Source organism: Anomaloglossus baeobatrachus, unplaced genomic scaffold (assembly GCF_048569485.1).
Source record: "Anomaloglossus baeobatrachus isolate aAnoBae1 unplaced genomic scaffold, aAnoBae1.hap1 Scaffold_89, whole genome shotgun sequence".
NCBI lineage: Eukaryota > Metazoa > Chordata > Amphibia > Anura > Aromobatidae > Anomaloglossus > Anomaloglossus baeobatrachus.
Window position 1 is genome coordinate 91832 of NW_027445283.1, and position 7385 is coordinate 99216.

At 50.1% G+C, this 7385-nt stretch overlaps 1 non-coding gene across 1 annotated transcript; it reads right to left on the reverse strand.

Moving 5' to 3' along the window:
* Positions 1-6532: 6532 nt before the first annotated feature.
* Positions 6533-6732, reverse strand: LOC142289051 (U2 spliceosomal RNA). The gene has a single exon (XR_012749602.1). It is a non-coding gene; the product is annotated as a U2 spliceosomal RNA (small nuclear RNA).
* Between the last annotated feature and the right edge of the window lie 653 nt (positions 6733-7385).

A 7385-nucleotide genomic window follows, 5' to 3' on the forward strand; every position in this document is an offset into this window, starting at 1 on the left:
TACTATAATACACCCACTTCCTGACAATGGACACTTAATGTTTTGAGGCCCTCATGCACGTCTCTATCCAGGGACAACGTGGAGCCTCCCAATTTTTGGCTGCCCTGCCAAAGGGCTATACTACAAAAGACCCACTTCCTGACAATGGACACTTAATGTTTTGAGGCCCTCATGCACGTCTCTATCCAGGGACAACGTGGAGCCTCCCAATTTTTGGCTGCCCTGCCTAAGGGCTATACTATAATACACCCACTTCCTGACAATGGACACTTAATGTTTTGAGGCCCTCATGCACGTCTCTATCCAGGGACAACGTGGAGCCTCCCAATTTTTGGCTGCCCTGCCAAAGGGCTATACTATAATACACCCACTTCCTGACAATGGACACTTAATGTTTTGAGGCCCTCATGCACGTCTCTATCCAGGGACAACGTGGAGCCTCCCAATTTTTGGCTGCCCTGCCAAAGGGCTATACTACAAAAGACCCACTTCCTTCCAATGGGCACTTCAGGTTTACAGGCCCTCATGCACGTCTCTATCCAGGGACAACGTGGAGCCTCCCAATTTTTGGCTGCCCTGCCTAAGGGCTATACTATAATACACCCACTTCCTGACAATGGACACTTAATGTTTTGAGGCCCTCATGCATGTCTCTATCCAGGGACAACGTGGAGCCTCCCAATTTTTGGCTGCCCTGCCAAAGGGCTATACTACAAAAGACCCACTTCCTTCCAATGGGCACTTCAGGTTTACAGGCCCTCATGCACGTCTCTATCCAGGGACAACGTGGAGCCTCCCAATTTTTGGCTGCCCTGCCAAAGGGCTATACTACAAAAGACCCACTTCCTTCCAATGGGCACTTCAGGTTTACAGGCCCTCATGCACGTCTCTATCCAGGGACAACGTGGAGCCTCCCAATTTTTGGCTGCCCTGCCTAAGGGCTATACTATAATACACCCACTTCCTGACACTGGACACTTAATGTTTTGAGGCCCTCATGCACGTCTCTATCCAGGGACAACGTGGAGCCTCCCAATTTTTGGCTGCCCTGCCTAAGGGCTATACTACAATAGACCCACTTCCTTACAATGGGCACTTCAGGTTTACAGGCCATCATGCACGTCTGTATGCAGGGGCATTGGTGAACCTCACAATTTTGGACTGCCCTGGCAAAGGAAAATACTACAAAGACTCAGTTCCTCAAAATGGGCACATTAGACTCAGAGGCCTTTATGTACGTCTCTTCTCAGGGACATCGGAGTGCCACACAATGTTTTACGTAAAATCTTTCATGTATTGATCTCAAAAAGTAACATACATTAGCTCTATCTCACTATTGGGTATGTGCCCTTAACATTTCCGCTATGAAAAATCATTTTGGTGTCATTTTGGAAGGTTTTCTGGTGAGTCCGTAAAAATGACGTAAAACGCGGACAAAATTATTCAAAGCTGTGACTTTTGAGTGATAAATGCTTCAAGGGGTCTTCCCCATGCTGTTGCCATGTCATTTGAGCACTCTTCGGAGACTTTTGTGCCATTTTTAGGGTTTCTACATGCTGCCGGTGGTCATTTCACAAAAATACTCGGGTCTCCCATAGGATAACATTGGGCTCGGTGCTCGGGCCGAGTACACGAGTATCTTGGGAGGCTCGGCCCGAGCTTCGAGCACCCGAGCTTTTTAGTACTCGCTCATCACTACTAATAAACCTAAAAAATAAAAATAAATTGAATAAAAATCATGAATGTTGTGTTATAACAGGAAATTCGGTGTAAGAATGAATATCCGGGATGAGAGTTCAGCGAATGAGTTATAGAAATTGTTACAAAAAGGAGTGTGTACGGTTTATGCGTAAATTTTCAGAATGCGTACATGAAAATTATATGTATGTGAGAATGTCCCCCATGCTTTGTAAAAAGTTATTTATGAAAATGTAAATAAAATATATAAAAATGCCTAATTATTTATAACTTATGAGAAAGATATATATGTATGGAAGAATGTTATAAGGTGTCCAAGAACCATAAAGAAAAAGGGTGCATATATAATGTTAGAGGTCTAGAGTTCCACCAGGCTATATCACCCCTAAAGAAATAGAAAGAAGACCTTACTACCTGTGTACCCCAAAAAAAGCTATATTTCTTAGCCAGGATTATGGTGGAGATATGCACAAGTGAAATAAGAATATAAAGTAATACAATAAGATTATAAAACCAATATGTGTGCATTCATGCACCACCCGGTACGCTACCCTTGCCAAATTGCTCACTCTAGATCCCCACACGATCCATGAAGCCGTTCCCCCGGTCACACCGCCTGCTGCCGGTTCCCACTCATCCCTGGGGGAGTTAGGCGAGTGGTATCGAGAGCTACATGTCGGCACTGATGATACCCCCATACACCACAAGGAAGGGGTATACCGGGTGGTACAGGAGTATGAGCGGGTTTTTAGCAAGCACCCTCTAGATTTTGGGCAGATTAAAGGGGTTCAACACCACATCCCTACCGGTACACACTCCCCTATTAAAGAGAGATACAGGCCTATTCCCCCTGCGCACTACCAATGCGCCAAAGACATATTGAGGAACATGAAGGAGGCAGGGGTTATTAGGGACAGCTGTAGTCCCTGGGCCGCTCCGTTGGTGCTGGTTAAGAAGAAGGATGGCACCATGCGGATGTGTGTGGATTACCGGAAGATTAACCAGATAACGCATAAGGATGCTTACCCTCTGCCCCGCATCAAAGAGTCCCTGGCCTCGCTGAGAACCGCTAACTACTTCTCCACCCTTGACCTCACCAGCGGGTACTGGCAGGTGGCCGTGGCACCGGAAGACCGAGAGAAGACTGCCTATGGGACCGTTTTGCTGTACTTGGATGATGTGATTGTGTACTCACAGACGTATGAAGCCCACCTGGAGCACCTAGCCGAGGTGTTCGCGTCCCTTGCCAAGTATGGGATGAAGTTGAAGCCCTCAAAGTGTCATCTGCTGAAACCCAGAGTGCAGTACCTAGGACATGTGGTTGGTGCGGAAGGTGTCGCCCCCAACCCCGAGAAGATCACCGCCATCCAAGACTGGCCGAGACCGACCACAGTGAGGGAAGTGAGGCAGTTTCTGGGCCTGGTGGGATATTACCGTCGCTTCATTAAGGGGTACACAAAGATGGCTGCCCCCATGCAAGACCTCCTCGTAGGACAGACCAAGGGTGGTAGATCCCTAGTAGCCCCATTGGTGTGGGAAGAAAAGCATGAGGAATCCTTCCGCCAGCTGAGAACAGCCCTGACCGGAGAGGAAATCCTAGCGTACCCTGACTACAGCCGCCCATTCATCCTCTACACCGACGCCAGCAATGTGGGCTTGGGGGCTGTTCTATCCCAGGTCCAAGACAGAAGGGAAAAGGTAATAGCTTATGCTAGCCGAAAACTCCGACCGACTGAGAGGAACCCTGAGAACTACATCTCCTTCAAGCTTGAGCTCTTGGCACTGGTGTGGGCTATCACCGAGCGGTTCCGCTATTACCTGGCAGCAGCCAAGTTCACCGCGTACACAGACAATAACCTGCTGACCCATCTAGATACGGCCAAGCTGGGCGCGTTGGAGCAGCGGTGGGTGACCAGGTTAGCCAACTACGATTTCACCATCAAGTACCGGGCCGGCCGTACCAACGTCAATGCCAATGCACTCTCCCGGATGCCCCACCTGTCGGAAGAGGGGCCAGAGGATGATGACCTCGAAGAGATCGAGTTGCCTGCATTTCACCGGCCATTCACTGAGAAGGTGCACGTCTACCAACAACGGGTGAACCTGGATCCGCTGCCCCGACAGGACTGGCAGGAAGCTCAGGACCAGGCACCTGCTGTCCGCCTGGTCAAGACTCTAGTGGAACAGGGTTCTGCTGGGATAGACCCTGCTGCCCCTGCCGAAGCCCAACGTCTGTGGCAAGAAAGGACCCGGCTATACCTACACCAGGGGAAGTTGTATCACGAGCTGATTAATCCAAAGACTCACGAGAAGATCCGCCAGCTGGTGATTCCCCAGGCTAACGTGCCCACCGTCCTGCAAGCATACCATGATGGTGCAGTGCACTTCGGGTGGAAGAAGCTAGAGATGTTGTTAAGAGAGCGGTTCTATTGGAGTGGAATGCGGGAATCTGTGGAGGCCTGGTGCCGAGAATGTGGCCCTTGCGCATTGAGAAGGAAGGACGAGGCCAGCCAGAAGGCACCCCTACACCCGATCATTACACACCAACCGCTGGAGCTGGTTGCCCTTGACCATGTAAAGCTCACCCCCAGCCGAAGTGGGTACACCTACGCTCTGACCATCGTAGACCACTACTCGAGGTTCCTGGTGGTTGTCCCAGTTAAGGACTTAACCGGCCGCACCGCTGCTAAGGCTTTCCAGGCTTATTTCTGTTGACCGCATTGGTACCCGGAGAGGGTGCTTACCGACCAGGAGAGGCTGATTTGGGAGGATGGGCCTGGAGGAAAGGGATGGCCTAGGCCCGCCACTACCGTAACCGGTGGCGATCCTCCGGGGGTTCAGGGGTCCCCTTGGACGTGGGCCCCCTGAAAGAGACAGAACCCGCTCGGGCAACTTGGTGCTGGACTGGGGTCAAGGGATGATGCCCGCTTCTTAGGGGCAGCATCAGGGCCAGGTTGTTTGGGTGGGAGAAGAGCGGAAGCTGTACCGTTGTAAAATGTTTATGATGCTTTTACATGTTTTACCGTTTTATTCTTTTTCAGTTGTGAAAATAAAACCGGTGATGGACGGGCAGCCCGCGGACGGTCTGCATTTTGCTATAGGGGAATGTGGCGCCCTGGACAAGCCAGGTCGTCACAGGTACTACACCAACACACTCTACACTCCGGCTAGGCACACCGAAGCTAAACACAAATCCTAGTTGCCTTCCTCCAGGGGCTGATGTCCACACCAGGGGGTGGGCCAGGCGGTTGATCCCACCCACCGAGGAGTTCACAGTCCTGGAGGCGGGAAAAGGAGTCAGATTAGAGATCAGTTTTGGAGTTAGAGAAGTGAAGAGGAGAGGAGACTGACCGTGTCCGGGTGTGTGGCCCGGGCACTCAGCAAGGTTGGCAGACGGTGGTGACCTTCTGCAGGAGAGGCTGATTGGAGTGAACCGTACGGACCGGGGATGGGCGGTGGCCCGCCGGTACCAGATCGGGGAGTGAAGAGAAGCCAGCACCATCCGGCAGGGCCTACGGACCCCGACCAGGCTAGGAGTCGCCGTAAAACCGGTCAAATCCGTTAGCGACAGGAACCTCCAGGGTTTCCCAGCAGTCAAGACTCGATTGAAGGCAACAGCTCACACCGTAGAGGGAAGCACAGTCACCGCCAAGGCTACAGTTCCCAGGGCCAGAGCCTGCGGGCAAAAGGGGCTCCCTCAGCATCCATCCAAGCTGGGGAGCGGGTTACCGGTGGGAAGCCCGCTAGATTTTGGGGGAATAAAAGGGGTCCAACACCACATCCCCACAGGTGCACACCCACCCATCAAAGAGAGCTATAAGCCAATACCACCTTCACATTGCCAGTGTACCAAGGACATGTTGAGCAACATGAAGGAGGCTGGGGTTATCCGTGACAGTTGTAGCCTTTGGGCAGCTCTGTTGATCCTGTTAAAAAAGAAGGACGGCACCACTCCCCGTATTGAGGAATTGCTAGCTGCATTGAGAACTGCAAATTATTTTTCTACCCTTGATCTCACTAGTCACTATTGGCAAGTGTCCGTTGCTGAGGCAGACCGGGAGAAGACCGCCTTCGCCACCCCTATGGGTCTCTGCGAGTTCAAAAGCATGCCCTTCGAGCTGTGCAATGCGCCAGGAACCTTCCAGAGGCTGATGGAATGCTGCTTGGGACAAGATTTTAGGGTGTATAAAAAGGGAGATTAGATCCCGTGATCCCAACGTATTGTTACACCTCTATAAATCACTTGTAAGGCTACATCTGGAATATGGGAACCAGTTTTGGGCTCCACATTTTAAAAAGGACATTCAGAAGTTAGAGTCAGTTCAAAGGTGGGCAACTAGACTACTACAAGGAATGGAAGGCCTCCCATATGATGACAAGTTGAAAAAGTTATTAAGTGATTATTGGCTGCAATGGGGCTTTCTGGCTGGTGCCAGCCTCTCTTCTTAGCACACAGGAACCACAATCCCTACACCATGCTTCAATGGATTCTCTCATCCCAGCCCAGTAAAACTACATATTTTACACAGTCATAAGCAGCCAAAAGGGATCTATTCTATTCAATTGCAAATGATCTAGATAAGACTGAGAATAAGATACTGCACGGGACATAGCAGAGTTGGTCAAGTTGAGTGAAGATGAGTTTGCTATTTGGCACAGCTTTTTGCATCAATAAAGCAAGTAAAAGGTGTGAAAGATAAAAAAAAAGGGTGAAAGTGTGAAAAGTGAATTGGCCAAATTGAGGTGCATATAAAGTTTTTGCTTTCTTTCAATTCACTAATGGGGCTCATTTGAATCAGGTGAATTGAGTTCTGCTTTTGGAAACTGGGTTAAGAAGGGGTGCACCGGTCCTGGAGGTACTGCAATACCAGGTCAATGCGTGGAGTGGACAGAGCAAGATTTTTTCCATCTCCTTGTTCTAAAAATCCATTTAATATATGGTCCCCAGAGAGGGGACGTATCAGATATTAAACTGATAAGAACAGATTTAATTTTTTTTTTTTCTGTTTATCAGTAGGACTTCAAAATAACAACGGTGATCGCCTCCCGTTGCCTGGGAACCGTCCAGGCACAAGAGGGCTATGTGTCACCAGAAGGCGCACACACTTCCTCAAGGCCGGCAGACGTACAATCCCAGGCACCTTCCAGTACCGACCAAGGTAGCGTCCTCCGAAACTACACTTGATCTTAGCCAAAAGGCCGAGAAGCTATAACCCGAATTGGTTACGGCCTTGAGTGGCACCCTGGCCTATACCGGACACATCTTAGGGAGAGGGAGACAAACCCACGCCTACAGAAGACATTTTGTCACCCAAGCCAACCCTTGAAAAGGCTGTTTTGCAGAGCAAAAACAAGAAGAATGGTGCTTTTTGCAGCCGCCGCCCACTGCAATGAATCTGAATAACTCCTCCTTTTGGACACAAGCACCTCCCCTCCCCCTTGCAGTCTTTCCAATTCATGATACAAAAAGACGGACGGACAGGACAGGACAGGACAGGCTGCCTGACTTTCCGTCACTGCCACCCTTTGCCATCCTTGTCCGTAGAAAGCCCTTTCATCATCCCCAAACCCTAATCTTTTCCCTTCCCTTCCCAGATGCGTCTCACTCCCTTTCATTAGGAAGTGAGCGCAGCCTTTTCTCCGTTCTGCACATGCGCGACGTTAAACACAAATGCGCAGGCGTGCGT